This window comes from Rhinatrema bivittatum, chromosome 13 (genome assembly GCF_901001135.1).
Source record: "Rhinatrema bivittatum chromosome 13, aRhiBiv1.1, whole genome shotgun sequence".
NCBI lineage: Eukaryota > Metazoa > Chordata > Amphibia > Gymnophiona > Rhinatrematidae > Rhinatrema > Rhinatrema bivittatum.
The window spans coordinates 33989321-34006219 of record NC_042627.1 but is presented as its reverse complement, the minus strand read 5'-3'; the positions used below and the strand labels follow the sequence as shown (position 1 = coordinate 34006219).

At 44.3% G+C, this 16899-nt stretch overlaps 1 protein-coding gene across 1 annotated transcript in view; it reads right to left on the bottom strand.

Annotated features, from left to right (window-relative positions):
- Positions 1–9234, bottom strand: part of OTUD7A (OTU deubiquitinase 7A) — a 311705-nt gene extending 302471 nt beyond the window's left edge. Inside the window, exon 1 of the mRNA XM_029575217.1 lies at positions 9092–9234. The gene's annotated coding sequence lies outside the window, so the exon portion shown is untranslated. The remainder of the gene's footprint in view (positions 1–9091) is intronic.
- Between the last annotated feature and the right edge of the window lie 7665 nt (positions 9235–16899).

Below are 16899 nucleotides of genomic sequence, written 5' to 3'. Positions count from 1 at the left end.
CATCCAGACATTTATGTTGGCCTGAAGTAGGAGAAAACCCATTTCAGCCTGAAGGTTGCCAGAGATGACTAAAAAGGTAACTATGAATAGGTGTCCGTAGACATGTTTGCAATCGGAATGAAGCGTATTAAAAGAGCAGGGGCTTTGCATACACTAAAGCCAGATGGAACAGGAAACACAAAGCTGCTGTGACATGTAGTCTGCAAACCTTGTGCAAAGAAGCAGTTAAGGCTAAAGGCAGCAGCCAGGCAAACAGGTGGGGGCTGACTGGGTAGAGACAATCAGCATGACTCTTAAGCCCTACCTGTAGTCAGACAAAAAGAGAGAGAGAGAGAGATAGAACTCAGAGTGAAATGATTTCCGTGGACCCAGAAGCAGAAATACCTTAAGATACTATTGGGAAATGATCCTAGAAAGTGACATAAACCTGACTTGCGAACCATTCTAGAGATGATCTAATGTCTGTGGATAGGACACATGGAATAAAGCTGCTCCAGAGAAGTGTTAGCAGGTTGCACAAGTCCCAGGGAGCGACCTGTTACAAGCATCTATGGTGGCTCCTCCTGCTCTGCGTCTGTGTGAACATCTGCTTTTCAATCTGTGAGAAATATCTTTTTCTTAGCGTTGAATATATGATGAATTCCTTCTTTAACAAGGGCTGCCACTTGGCAAAACCTAACTAGTTCACTCTAAGCATGCACTAGAGGTCAAAAAAGGAATTAGGGAAAACTGAACCCCAAGTGTTTGCTAGGATTGATAAACAGCAAGAACAGATGTCAGATATGAATCATAACTGACATTGTTTAATAGCAAAACTCTTAATTTAATAATCTGTACTGTTTCATCAAGCTAAATATAAACCTGGTTTCACATGGCTCAGGGGAATAGTCACAGTGGCACAGAGTCTTTCCTCTAAGCCACTGGTTGAAATCCCCTTAGATGAAATGAGAGGGTCGCCTCAGTCCAGTTCACAGTGAGGCCAGTCAGATTTCTAGGAATCTGTGAACTCTGCTGTACACTTCGCTGACTTGTGGCAAGAACAAGATGAGAGAGAGAATCTGAGACACAAACGTAAGCACTTCCGGATGTCAGTCTGGAACATGTGCGTCATTTTGACAGACTGTTTGGTCTACTCTAGCGATAATATATTGACAACATGCAAAATGTCTAAAGTTAGCCCAATAAAACACTATCATATACAACTTGTTTTTTTGACCTTTACTGCTGCAGAATGTCAACTGGAAACACCGTTTGATTAAAAATATTGCTTCACAAAGGGCAGCTGAGCACAGCAAAAAAAAAAAAAAGTCCATGGTTTTAATGTCATTAAACATCTAGAAGGACAGTAACTGTGAGACAAAGTGAGAACCAGCGAAACAGAAATGGTTACACAGAGGAGCTGACATCTGCTGAAGACATGTGATGTGAAAAATGTTGAGTTTTTTGCTAAAGGAGTACTCAATTCAAAGCAGAAGGCAGCTAAAACCTCTTAAAACTGGGCTGCATTAAAAATATCATCTGAAACACCACAGGACCACAACTATGCTTTTTAAAACACTATTCACTCTTTCAACACAATCTGCTTTTTTTTGTTTTTTTTTTTTTTTAGGTGAGATAGGGCATGCAAAAATAATTTTCTTTCCCATTTTAACCAGTTTGCTCAGTGTCTGAAAAGGAGAAGCCAAAAGCTCAGATGGTTAAGAAAGCATAGCTAGTGATTTCCTTGCCAACATCTAATACAAGTAGGGAACTATGGAGGGCCCATCTATTCCAGATTGTGGAGAAAGGATATAGAGTCAATGGTCCATGGCACCAGTGACAGATTTAGGTTTTTGCTACCCTAGGCACTGTTGATGCCACTGCCACCTCCTGACCCAGGAGCCTACAGTAGCATCTCAAAGGCCTAGCCCTTCTGACACAGCTTCTAACATTGTGAAAGTTGCAAAGTAGCAACAGAGCTGATACCATCAAGAAAATCCCAAACCGTATGAGGACTGCTGGGCCCGCTTCCTTCAATAAGACATCCAATAGGGCAGGCAGGGCTGTTAGAAGGAGTGGGTGAGGCAGGTGGATAGCACCAGTGTGTCATGCCATCACTATCAGCCAGCAGCAGAACCAATTTTCCAGCATAGCTGCATCTTTGAAAGATAACTGGCCTGTCATGTCATTCGATGGGAATGGTCCTGAAGACACTCGATGGGGTGATGCAGCATGGATCCTCTGCAACATTTTGTGTGACTATCAAAACTTTGCCATTCCGCACATGCCTGCTTGGCCTGAGTAGAAATCTAGGCCTACTGGGCACAAGGTACTCTGAGCTACTCAAAAGCAAGTCTTAGGGACCAATTCACTAGAGTTCACCAAAGGTTAGGTATGCTAAACTGGTTTAGCATGTAAATAAATATCATGCTGTTCACTTAATCCTTAACTTGTGTGTTAAGGCAGCTGCTAATGCTATGGCGAGAAGATGGAAACCGTAGCATTCTGGTACATGTTAATGAGCATAGGAAATGAAAGCTTTGGGTAGATTTTATAAATTTACGCGAGCTCGTACTTTTGTTCGCGCACCAGGCGCGAACAAAAGTACGCTGGATTTTATAAGATACGCGCGTAGCCGCGCGTATCTTATAAAATCCGGGGTCGGCACGCGCAAGGGGGTGCACATTTGTGCAACTTGCTCACGCTGAGCCCGGCACGCGCTGCCTATTCCCTCTGAGGCCGCTCCGAAATCGGAGAGGCCTCAGAGGGAACTTTCCTTCCACCTCCCATCACCTTCCCCTCCCTAACCGACCCCCCCCCCCCCGGCCCTATCTAAACCCCCCCTACCTTTGTTGGCAGATTGCGCCTGCCAAAAGCAGGCGTAAATCTGCGCGCGCCAGCGGGCTGCTGGCGCGCCATCACCCGACCCGGGGCTGGTCCGGAGGCCTCGACCACGCCCCCGGGCCGGCACCACGCATACAACTGAGGCAGTGTGTATGCAGGTCTCTCTCATGCATATTCATTAAGATATCCTGAAAACCTGACTGGTTTGCAGCCCTCGAGGACCGGAATTGCCCACCCCTGCTCTAGAAGGATTTGGTTGGCCATCTCAAGGCCTGTTTTTGCTTCTGACTGTAGCCCATTTGGCATCTTTTAACCAATGAAAAAGGCTGTGTGACGTTTTGCCAGGTTGTATACAACTGTAATTCAATTCTCCTAGGTCTCCCAGCATCTACCTTAAAACCCCTCCAGATGCTCCAAAATGCGGCGGCGAGAATCCTGACGAACACTAAAAGGAGAGATCACATCACACCCATACTAAAGGACCTGCACTGGCTCCCAGTGAATTTTAGAATCCTTCACAAATCACTCACAAAAGCATTCACCATCAGGTCCCTCTTGACCTGCAATTCCCATTCAAACTACACATCACAGCCAGACCTATTAGGGAAGCTTATAAGGGATCCCTACACACCCCACTAAATAAAGCCGTGCACCAATCAACTATCAGAGAACGGGCATTTTCAACAGCTGGTCCCTCTATCTGGAATTCTATCCCCCCGGACCTACGACAGGAATCCTGTCTTCTGACTTTAAAAAAAAAACTCAAGACATGGTTGTTCGGTCAAGCTTTCTCTTGAGCCTACACTCTCACTATTATTGCATAGCCATGACACAGACTAAATGTAGACCTCCTGAGATTCTACCACCTATTTAATTGTATTTAGTTATCTAATCCCCCCCCCCTGCTTTTCCAGTTCCCAGTTGCACTCCCTTGTTTTATTGTAACTTTTCTTCTCCTACTAGTTAATGTTTTTATTGATTGTTAATGTTATTGTTAAGATCTTTGTTCCCTGTAAACCGATTTGATTTGTATCACGAAAGTCAGTATAAAAGCTTTAAATAAATAAATAAATAAATAAATAAATACTGTTGCCAATCGGTTTCTGTCATGTAACCTGCTCTTTCTGTCATGTAACACCGGGACAGTTGATTCTCCCATCAGGATTGGCAGCTTAAAAGGCCAATTTGCTTTTGCTGGTAAATACATTTGTCAGGTACATGGTCCAGCAGGTAGTTCTTTCAAAGTTTTTTTTAAGAATATATCTGGGTCTTCACCAGCCATCATCTTAAACAACATTGGAGGCACTTGGGTTGTCCATGTTGTTGAGGCTTGCATTGCTTAGCCATGCTGTTCATGAACCCATTTCTGAAGCTGATGCTGCCCTTCCATGAGGGCCTGTAGTAATTGCTGAAGCTTACCATTTGCCTCCTGGTTTTGCTCCCCAGAACACTCTTCGCCATTGGAGCCCATGACATGCTGCTGAGATCATCTTCCTTCCTGCGTCCAGTCTCCCTTCAAAAGCTGGCATCCCGCAGCATGCCGCTGCCAGTGTGCTCTTTAGTACTATTTTTTCTTTCTCCAGGAGATTTTTTTGTCTGCTTGAATTTGCTTCACGATCCTGCTGACATTGTCTTCCTTCTTAATGGGTAAAAGGAAGAGGTGGGGTCATCTTTTCTCAGCTCCTTCTCCATCAACCCAGCATACCATTCCTCAAATGTTAGCAGTGGCTCTGGAGCCTATTATGTCAGGAGATTCACTTGGTGATGGTGCAGCTAGAGGGACAGCATTGCACCAGCCAGAGGATGAAACATCTCTAAGTCCTGATTGTCGGACACCTTCTCTGGCACTAGATCCCAGGACTCATCTTGTATCCCCATTGGATTCTGCTGGGGTTGAGATGAGTGGTACTACCCCGGCAGTTGGGGGAAACGTTCGAACCTGCTGGATGCTCCAAAGACTTCAGTATTACAAAGGCCTGCCAATATCAGTCTGGAGGATCTATGGCAGGCAATCGTGAACTTGAATGTTAATGATAAATTTGAATCTTTTTCCTTTAGATTGGAGGGTATACAGGGTCAGTTATGTACTAATTAGGTTACACTTCTGGAACAAGAAACTAGGATCAAGATGTTGAAATTTCATGATTTATCTTCTCAAAAGTTTCAAGCTGCTGTTGTTAAAGACAATGGGGTGGATTTTAAAAGGCCTGCGCGTGTAAATCCTTCTGGATTTACGTGCGCCGGCGCACCTATTTTGCATAGGCCGCCGGCGCACATAAAGCCCCGGGACGCACGTATGTCCCGGGGCTTTGGAAAAGGGGCGTGTCGGGGCGTTCCTGAAACGACACAGCGTTTCGGGGGCGTGCCGCGGTGTTTCGGGGGCGGCCCCGGGGGCGTGACGCTGGCCCAGGGGCGTTCCGGGGGCGTGGCCGCGCCCTCCGGAACAGCCCCCGGGTCAGGTCTTGGCGCGCCAGCAGCCCGCTGGCGCGCGTGGATTTACGTCTGCCTCCGGTAGGCGTAAATCCATGGATAAAGGTAGATTTCAGAGCAGCCTCGGAGGGAACGGAGGCAGGCTGCGCGGCTCGGCGCGCGCAGGCTGCCCAAAATCGCACCTGGTGCGCGAACAAAAGTACGCGATCGCGCTATTTTTTACAATCTACCCCAATACTTCTATACACAGGAAATTGGAAATTTTTGAGAATAAGTGACATTATCTTAATCTTCATTTGTTAAACTATCCCTGTTCAGCATTGACTTGAGATTATTAAAAAATACTTGAAAGAAATTTTGGGTAAAAATGAGGGTTCCCTCCTAGCTTTCTCTAAGTTTTATTATGTTTCTGATGGCAGGAAACAAATGACGATTCTGTTGTAGACCCAGTGCAAATTTCTGCTGGAAGTTTTGGCAGGTTTTTGTGAACAAACTGATGATGGCATTTCTGAATGAGCTACTTTATTTCTTATATATCTGAATCTGATAAAAATTTAAAAATGCATTTGTACTGTAGTAACAAAGAAGCTCTTTTTTTCCAGTCAGAAGATCAGGATTTTTCCTGATGTTTGCAGACAAATAATGAGAATGTCTTTTCTTTCATATGTTACTGTTATTTGGGGGGTGAATTCTCTCTATGTTATCCTGCTAAATATATCATTACATTCGAATGTAATGTCACTTTAGTATCTACATGTCACTTTAGTATCTACATGAGATGGCTTTAATTTGGTATTCTCTTGAGGTCAGCTTAACCACACTGAAGCTTTATTTTGTGGACTGTTTTGTCTATGTATGAATTCTCTTTATTTTTGATGATGCTATTGTGTTAACTACATGCCTTTTTTCTTATTTCAAGCAATTGCTTGTACTGTATAGTTTTGAAATAAAAATAATTAAATATACCCTGTAGGGTAAATTTTCAGTAAGCTGCTCAGTGGCTAGCCAGCTAAATTAATCTAGGATAATTTCAGCCATAGTCTAACTGGCTACGTTGGAGATGAAAATTACTCCAAAAATAATAGGCTAAAAATAGACACATATCTTAGTTGCTCAGTCTGTTTATGAACATTATCACCACAGTAATAAAAACTATCTCCAATACGATACCTAGTAAAGGTAATGGAGATTACAGATAAGATGAGAGAAAGAAGACTAGTGTAGTTTGGATAGTGGAAAAAAGATGAAAGTTACATTGATAGGAATGTTATGCTCCTGCCTGCAAGATGCGTGGGCAGGCTCTTACCTTCTCACAGACAGCCAGTCGGGCTGCTGATGCTTTCTCCCTGAATCAGCTGGGGCTGTCCCCGCAGCTGTTCCCATGCGGCCGGCTTCTCTGTTCCTGCCTTCCCCCGACGTGCTGCTGCGATCCCGGGCCCTTCAGTCAGGGCCGTCTCTGCTGTGCCTGCTACAGCCCGGGTCCTTGCCTGGCTGGGAAGCCGTCCCTGCCAGTGCCTGCAGCCTGCTACAGCTCTCTACTCTGCCTGCAGTCTTACCTCTCCTCCTGGGGCTGTCTTCACGGCATGGAGCCGTTCCTGCAGTCAGCCCTTCTCCTGCTTCAGTCCTTACAGCTCTCTGTTCTCTCTGCCGGTGCCTGCAGCCAGCCTTACCTCTCTCTGCTTCTTCCTGCTTCTGTCCTTGCAGCTGGGAGCTGCTCCACTGACCTGCCTTCACCCAGCTCCAGCCCAGGGCTGCTCCACTGCTTCCCTGGCCTTCCACGTGGCTGAGGACGCCACCAGCTTCCAGCTCTTCTCTCCAGCTCCCTAGGGCGCAAGCGCGCGTCTCTCTGCTCCTCTTCAAGGGCCAGCCAGGTGTGGCCCCCTGCTGACCCCTCCCTGGGCGTTGTCCACCTCAGCCCTACTAAAGGGCTCAGCTTTCAGTCTGTCTTTGCCTTCGCAAGGAGTTGGTCACTCCTGAGATCCTTCGCTCCAGGAAGTCGTCCGTGTTCCAGCACTTCTGCAAGGTCCTGTGTTTCTTGTTACCTGTCGGAGCTCCTCGTCCAGTCCTGATGTCTGCTTGCCGTTCCAGTCCCAAGGTCTGTCTTTTGATCCATACTTGTGTTCCAGTCCTGATGTTCCTGCTGTTTCAGATGTCCATGTTCCAGCCCTGAGGTGTGTCTCCTGTTCCAGTATCCGTGTTCCTGCTGTTCCAGATGTCCTTGTTCCAGCACTGAGGTCTGTCTTAATCCTTGTTCCTGATCCTGATGCTTTAACCTGCCTTGAGCTGCCAGGAGTGCAGCGTATCCTTGCCTTGAGCTGCCAGGAGTGCAGCGTATCCTTGTCTTGAAGCTGCCAGGAGTGCAGCGTATCCTTGCCTTGAAGCTGCCAGGAGTGCAGCAACCTGCTCTTCCCTGTGCTCTCCCGCTCACAGGGTGGTCCGCGACTCAGTCCCGCGGGTGGTCTGAGTAGGGCGCCCTGAGGGACAGTGCCCATGTCTTCCTTCAGCCCTCGTTCCTGACTCCACCTCTGTGCATCCTGTACCTCGTCCTGAGTCCTCGTCTGTGCCTGAGTCCACGTCTATGCATCCTGCACCTCGTTCCTGAGTCCACGTCTTTGCCTGAGTCCACGTCTAAGGATCCTCCACATCTATGCCTGAGTCCATGTCGTTCCTGAGTCTGTCTGAATTCATGTTCCAGTCTTCGCTGCCCTGGCCTCCATCTGGCCTGCCGCTTCGTGCCGTACCCTGCGGCAGGTCCGAAAGGGCTGGGAACGGTCGGAGGACTGTTCACAAGACCAACATTGCGTTGTTGGGTCTTCCGAAGCGTGCAGGTCCGGAGGAGGGCCTGTCTTCCATGTCCCTCCAGCCCTGCTCCCGTCCAGCCCATGCTCGGGCATGCCACGCCTCCCGCGGCACCTCTTCAGAGCCCTCTGGGGTCGAGCCGTGGCCCAAGGACACACATCACCCGGGAGTGGGATCGCTCTCCTAGCGCTCCACAACCAGGAAGATATCGGAAATACAGATGAGGGGAAAAAGCTCAGAGGAAGAACAAAAAATGAGAGGGATGAACACCATTCACCACTACATCCATGCCCACGGCTCAAGCAAGAGAGCGGCCCTTGAACAAATAGCATGGCAGAGATCGGCCAGAATCATGGACCCCATATGAATGGAACACATGAGAAGAAGAAATGGCAGTGGTAGTATTAGAGTAACTGACTACTTAACACAGAAAACATTAGACGCTGGGTTATCATTTGGCTATTGTTTGACCATGGACCTCTGAGCCAGTCCTCCTTTTCCAAATTAAGATCCATTGAATTACAATGTATCTAATTCTTAGGGGAATCAAAAGATAAATATTCCAGATTGCAATTTTAAATATACACCTGGCACACCTGTCCAGTGATGACCAACGGCCATCTACTAACCTTTACTAAAAGGCAAACTAGCACTTATGCCAGCTATGTCACAAAATTAATCACTAGAGCAACAGAATCCTACATCTTCATTTACATTGCAAATTATCAGTTAGTTTTGTTCTTTATTCACGAGTGACATGCTGATTTACAATTGTTAAGAACACATTTCTATAATAAATATCATCTCAGAGAACATTTCTAGCATGATTCACCGGTTACTATTTGTTACCATGAAACTGCCGTCGACTTTTGCCTCAAATGTTATTGCTTGGGCTGCAATACATTTAAGAATAAATAGCAGCTGTTCAAATGTGTTTGGCTAAAATTAGATCCCTTATTAAAGCTATTCACTTTTAAGCCATAAATAGCTTTACAGTTTAAGAAAGCCATGTATAAAACAGTGTAATCGTTGTACTTACTTTCAAGAGCCTTTAAGTAAGGGTTCATTGAGGTATGTGCCTGATGGATGTTGTTCTTCCTGACAACAGTCTGCTTTCCATTGTGGATTTTAGGCCATTTTTTGCCACAGCAGAAAATAAAAACGGTGAAATTGTTTCCCCTGAGATTTCTGAAAAACAAAACATGGCAGTATACGTCAACACATCTCATCTTTTATGTGATGGAAGATATGAATAATTGCTCTCATTAATAGATTGCAGTTCTGATGGAGAAAAGGATGAATACAGAGAAAGCTCAATAAGTATACTTAAATAGCTAAGCTCAAATACTAGAAACAGAGAAAAGGACCGCAAGACAGTTTGTGAGAAAACAGAAAAAAAAAAAAAAAGCTGACAAAGCCATGGGGCCAGTTGGGGGACATCCTAGGACTTTAAGGAACTCAGAGGTTCTGGTGGGTTCAATGGATGTTTTGAGATTGGAGGGGTTCTGAGAGATTGGAAAAGGGAGGATGTTATCCCTCTTTATAAGAGCGGCGATAGAGAAGAGGTTGGGAATTACAGGCCTGTTACTCTGACTTTGATGGTGGGAAAAGCAAAAATATGCACATAGTGTATGTTTGATATTTATAAAATAGCGTGTACATGAATAGTTGCTACTTTCATGTGTATTTGTCACTTTTTATGCACTTAACTCTGAAAATTCACCCCAGTGTCTGATGGATGGTGTTAGCCACTTCCACCTGCATCTGTTTGGCAGAGATGTGGCAGTTACCAGAGCAGGAGTCAGGACGATGTGAGGAAAAGCCATGAATCCAGCTTTGTCAGTCACATCAGCTGTTTGATTGAGAATGGGGGAAGATTTAGCAACTTCACCCAAAAAGAGCCATTTGGGTGGTGTTCAAGCAGCAGAGCTACAAGGTGCCGGTAATGATACTATAGCAGTGGCCAAAAGAGGAGTCAGTCTGAACTTGGAGGGAGGTGGAAGAGATGTTTGAGTCCTGACTTTAGCTACAATGGTGGTATTTATGGAGCTCCAGCATCAGCTATGTTGGGTTCCCCCAGCCAATCAGCAACTTGAGAGGCAAGGCCCCATACTCCTTTTACGATAAGAGTATGACATATGGAAAACAGCTTATATACTAAAGAATTGTGAGGCAGTATACACATCATCTGGCTTCTTTTTTGTGTTTTATTTCCCTTATTCATGCCATTGTCTTTATATCTGCCTGAAGACACACATTATGTTATATAAATATATTTGGGATACAGTTTAGAAGAAAGAAATTCCCTTTCTATGACAGTTTTGATTCTGCAAAATTCTTGAGCCTCAAACGTCTGCTGCATATTTTCTCACGATGCAGAAACTGGCTTGGGGGATATTCAGCTTTGTCCAGTGAAGATTTAACTCCTATCATATACGGCAAAGCATCATCACAGACACCTCATATACGTCAAAAACACTGACTCCTGCTGACCCTGCTTTGCCAAAATTCTGGAAGTCTCTATCAGTCACGTCAATGCCTTCAGAATGAATAAAAGTACTTCTCTCTCAGGTGGGAGTAAACCTACCTGGCTGCTGCAACTCAGCTGTACTAAAATAAATGCGTTTAATATTTGCCAAATGTCTCATATACCAATCACCTTCATAACTTCTCTCTCTGCCTCATTACATGCCCCTTCTCCTCTTCCCTTCCTCTTTCACTGTAAGGCCTGGAGGCCAATGGGGGCTCCCATCGAGCTTAAGTGCAGTTTGTTAACTCTCCTCCCCCATTACACAATGTCCCCTCACCTTCTCCAGAGGCTTGCTGCCGGCACTGATGCCAGAACAGCTGTTCCATTTTCTTCTGGCACTGTGCAGTTCTCAGCGAGATTGAGCCATAAGGCATGCAAAATTAAGAGAACAGTGGAAGTCTGGGCACTATACAGCTAAAACTCACTGAGAGCTGTGCGGTGACGGGAAGAAAAAAACAAACAAACAGAACAGCTGGTTTAGAGACTGTCCCAGCGAGGGGAGCATTAATAAACTGTGGGGGGTAATAGGATGGTGGAGGCTGACTGGCAGGAGAGGCAGGTGGTGGTGAAGACTGATTGAGGTGGGGTGGAGGATACTGTGCTTTGGAGAAAGTCTCTGTGGAAGAGGGGAGCTGAGGAGAAAGAATAAATGTTGGAAGAGACGAGTCGGGGGAAGAGTGTGTGGAAGGGAGATGGAGTGAGGGAATGAAAGCACCGGGGGGGGGGGGGGGGGGAGGGGCTGGCTGAGGGACAGATTGGGGGATTAGACTTCATTTTAGTTTCACAGGTTGCTCTGGAGTGCACCTGAGCAGAAAGGCTGGCTGCATTATCAGAGGTGAAACTCTACCCCCACCCCCCCAAACTGGCACATCATCATTAGAAGAGGACCCCTCCCCTCCCCAACCTGGCCTAGAGCACCAGCTGCTTTTTCCAATGACAGTCCTGCTTCTCACTCTGAAGATTGTAAAATTGAAGACCACTGTCCTAGTCTCTCTTCATACACTTCCTCTACGCTGATGATATTCAGGTCCTGATCCCCATCAAGGAGTCTCTCGCGAAAACACTGTCTCACTGGGAAACATGCCTCCAAAATATCAAACAGCTTCTCACAAGCCTTAACCTGATACTAAATTCATCAAAAACGGAACTTCTACTCATTACACCAGAAAACAGCTCCTTCACACCCACTCATCCAGCCATACCAAAGACTACACAAGTGAGAAACCTAGGAGTTCTAATTGACAATCACCTGAACCTGAAAGCTAACATCAACAAAACCACCAGAGACTGCTTTTATAAACTCCAAGTGCTGAAAAGAATAAGACCTCTGTTCCACACACATGACTTTAGAACGATTCTACAATCAATCATCTTCGCAAACCTGGAATATTGTAACACCATCTTGCTTGGTCTCCCCTCATCACACACCAAACCACTGCAAATGGTCCAAAATGCCTCCGCCCGTATACTCACTAACACCAGGAGAAGAGAACACATAACTCCTATCCTGATGGGCCTCCACTGGCTGCCCATCCACTTCAGAATAATCTACAAAGCCATTCTCACCATATTCAAAAACATCCATCAACTAGCCCCAATTGATCTGCTTATCCCCTTCCGATTACACAACTCAACAAGACCGACTAGAGATGCTTACAAAGGATCACTTCAAGTTCCACCAGCCAAAACTACCAGACACATTACGCTAAGAGATCGGGCCTTCTCCACAGCCGGTCCTACCTTATGGAACTCCATTCCCCCAGATCTTAGAATGGAACCCAGCATCTCAACCTTTAAGAAAAGACTCAAGACCTGGCTGTTCACGCAGGCCTTTCCTAACTCCAATATTAGTTAACCCTCATCAATCAACACACGTCGCTAGTAATATCATTAATAACCATCTCCTACAATGTTATTATATGTAATTATCAGATCTTCATTTTCCTTCTTACTCCAAGTTCTATATTTCCTTGTTACATGTAACTGCTCCTTCTGCACTATTGTTCAAGTTGTTAAGTTTATTATAATTGCACTCCTGTTTCTTGTGAACCAGCATGATGGGACAATCGTCTTGAATGTTGGTATATAAAAAACTTAAATAAATAAATAAAAAATAAACCTAGCCAGTGTCTCTCCATCTCGTCATCCTCTTCTTGTTTTACATCCTCTCTTTCTTCTTGTTCTTTTCATCTACCTGGCAATAGAAATTTAGTTCTTCCCACTCCCCCCCCCCAATCTCTTCCTAATGTGCCAGTTTTCTCACACTCTGTGCCCTACCACATACCCTCTATTTCCTCTCTCTATCACCAGATAATCCATGCACACATCATGTATCTTGCTGTGTGTTCCTTATAATCCTCAATTGCTTTTCCCATACTCTTTCCTGCCCCCAAAAGTCCAATCACCCATTTCCCCCCCTACCCTTTCTATTGCTTTCTCCTGCACTTACTTACCCACTACTTTTCTCCCTTTACTCATTATTCCTCCATTGCTCTTCTTCCCCTCAACAACGGAAGGAATGAATTATAAATCTGCCATTTTTCTTTTTCAAATTAAAAAGAAAAATCTTGCATCAATTTGGGAACAGTTTAGTGTAAATAAAGCTCAGCAAAGATTCTGATTAACAAAGTCTTGAAGCATTTGACTGAAAATGCGTCAGCTTTTCATCATTAAGAAAAATAACTATAAAAAGTCAGTCCTATAGCAAAGCAAAGGCCTTGGGGCTTACCACTTTTATAGAAGGATTTAACTGTTAAAGAACTAGGTTAATTTATAAGAGTCAATAAAACATAAGCCTATGAATGAAGAACAGAAGGGATGCATTTTGTTTCCAGATTTTATTGAACCAAAATATAATCATATCCAAAACACAAGAGAAATCATATACCAGGACCAAAACCTTGTATACATTCTGAAAAAAGAAAAGAAAAAGTATCCGCTTGGTTCAGTTTTCCAATACCTTACCCACCCTACCAAATTATTCCCAAATAATACCTAAAGTGGATGACCATCCACTTACTTGCTACAGCACAGCTTGCCCCACACCAAACTTCCCCCACAGTGTACAAACCTTAAACATAATAAAACCAACTAAAAAACCAACAGAGAAACTTCAAGCCTCACCAACATAACACCACTTTCAAAAGGCTTCCAATCCTCATTAAATCTTAAAGTATCAGTTTTAGCAAGTCAGTTTACTCAAAAAATATACTTTCCACAAATGCTGTTGTAATGAGCCCTCTGAGGGACGTTGTGACTTTTTCTTTCTTGCTGTAATTTCACAGTGAGCAGCAATAATGATATGATTTATCAGTTTCATTTCCTTAGATGAAACATCAATAGATAGCAAACCCAACCAAAATAAATGTGGGGTCCTTAATTAGCATAATCTGAATCACTTCATTAATCAGCCTAATTACCATTGTTCAAGAATTCAGTACTAGAGGACAATCCCACCAGATGTGGTAAAAAGTCCCAACAGAGCCACAATTATGCCAATCATTCTTATTTGGATAAATCCTGGGCAATCTGTCTGGATTAAGATAGTATGTAGATGGTATCTGGTAGTTGTTTTCTAAAATAAGAGCAGATATTGAACTTTTCCCCCACTCTGGAATAGCAGAGATTCCACTGGTCCTCATCCAATTTGCCTCCAAGATCTCTCTCCCATGCCAATGTATATTTAGGTTTCTTAGACAAATCCTAAATTACTAAAATATATAAATTAGAGATTAACACTTTAACCTTGCCACCTTCCCAAAAAATAATTCAGATCTTGATTTCTCTTTCAAACAATACAGTTTTCACTTCCTTAACTATTAAAAAAATGCTGCAATTGAAAAAAGAAAATCTTTTTCAATACACTGGCATCTCTCTTTTAAAACATCAAAATTACATAACTTCTTTTTCTCCCAGAGCTGATCCAAACAATGAAGACCATGATCCTCTCACCACCGAAATATAATTGAGTTCAATCCAGGAGGGAATTCTTTATTACAGCTAATTGTGAAAAGTGAAGATTTGTCTCTCCTCTATTAAACAAAGCCAACAAGAGTCTCAAACTTTCATCAAAAGAACAATAAGAGGGTTAAGCAACTTTCAGGGATTTTAATCATTTAGGAAACCAATAAAACGCTTTCAAAGGAGTTGACTCTAAGAAAAATGCTCCAATTAGATCCATTGTTAGTCTGAATATACAGTACCAGTCCATAAGAATCCAAAGTTGAGAGGCAAGATAATAGTTTTTGATGTTAAGAATTTCCAACCCACCTCGAGATATAGGTTGAAACAAGGAATAAGCCACTTGGCCTATGCTTCTAGATAAAACTAAACATTTCTCTCTGCAAATGTTTAAAGATTTTGTCTGAAATTTCAATTGGTAAGGTCTGAAAGAGGTAACATAACTTTGGCAATAAGATCATTTTTACTACATGTGTTCTTCCCAGATATGATAGATTGAACCGCATCCATTTATCCAACTCTTCTATCAAACTGGTAATCACTGGCATAACTTAAGCAAAAAAACCCTTCAATTGTAGCTCCAAGATATTTCAAACATCCTTTTGTTGCGGTCTGCACCGCTTCCTCTCCCTTGTGCCTGACCAGTGCCTACCTTCGCAGCTGGAGACGCCGCACTCCGCGACCCCAGGATCCCAAGACGCCGATGGCTCCACATGGCGTCCGCCATTTCCTGCCTGTTTTGCCGCGGCCTCGCGCGCGTGCGAGTGCGCTCACTTTGTGCGTCCAGCACCCGGAAGTCGAGCTCCACCTGCAATGATGACGTCACGCACCCAGGGCGATTTAACCGGTTTGTTCCTGACTACGCTTTGCCTGCTGCCTGCCTCTGACCCTGGTTTGTTCCTGACTACGCCTTGCCTGCCCTGATCTTGGCCTGTTCCTGTTTGCCCAGCCTACTGCCTGCCACTGAACTCGGCTCGTCCCTGGTCCTGCTTCAGCCTTCAGCTTGTTCCAGTTCCTGCTTGCTACGGAACCCGTTCCAGGTTACAGCGTGCGCCAGCTCCTGCTCGTTACAGACTTTGTTTCAGGCTACGCCTGCTCCTGTTTCCCGCTGGCCACAGTGACTCTGTTGCTTTCCTCCACCTGCCTCAGTATCCGGTCTCCTGCCTACCAAGTACCTTTGGGCTTCCTTGCTCTCACCCCTGTCACTGGACTCTCTCTATTGCCCAAGTCCCAAGGAGCCAGAACCCTACGGGCTCCTCCTGGGGGGTTCCTGGTTCCCGGGTGAACACCACGAGCCTCTGGCTCCGCCTTCCGGCCTACCCTATCACTCGAGGAAGGCCGGCCCAAGGGTCCACTACTTCGCCTGCAGTATCAGACTGCAACACCTTTAGCCTATTTAAAAGCAAATTTGTCTGTCAGGCAAGTAACCACCTGATTCCTAAGATTAATATTCAACAATTCAGATTTATCCATGCTCATCTTAAAACCAGAACACTCTAAAAGCTAGAAGCCTGTAAACTGTCCTAAAATCAGATAATCCACAAAACAATAAGAACAGCAGATTAAAGTATACCAGGTGAAAATTTCAATTTAAAGTAGTGCAAAATATGCACTATTATTGGGTGTCAGCAAGCCAGCATGTGTAAGACCTCTCTGAAACAGAGGTTCCCCGGTCCAGTCGATCATTTACCCACAGCCCATCAACAAAAAAGTCTGGAACCACTAGTTTTCAAGACAATTATTGTTGCACTTAAAAATAGATCTCTGATATAGTTCATATGACCCAGACTAATTTATTGTGAAATAAACATAAAATCCTGACTTCAGCTGGTGTTTTGGAGAACCTGCATTGGGGGAACTTATCTTATATCTCATTCCTTCCAAGAAGGATCTCCTGATCTCTCCAATGTACTGTTTTGTGCAGCACCTTAAAACCAGATACATCAAACACCCTTAACTCTTTAATCAAAACAGGTAGAGAATTCTCAGGTTCGCCAAGGCAAACATGAGATCATCGGCATAAAATGAGATCTTATATTCCACTAAATCTCTCTTTATTCCCACAATATCCTGATTACTTCTTACTTTCTCTGCAAAAAGCTCCATAACCAAAGCAAATAGAAGTGGTGACAATGGGTATCCCTGACGTGTGCCCCTTCCTATCACAAACTTATCCAAGCAGCCCCCATTGATTTTAATACAAGCTTCTGGTGAAGAATATAGATTTTGTACCCATGAAAGGAAATTAGGCTCAACTTGGATCTTTTGAAGTACTTTAAACAAAAAATTCCAGTGCGCTCTATTGAATGCTTTCCCAGCATCAGTTGTAAAAGAGATAATCATTCTCTTTTCCTTTC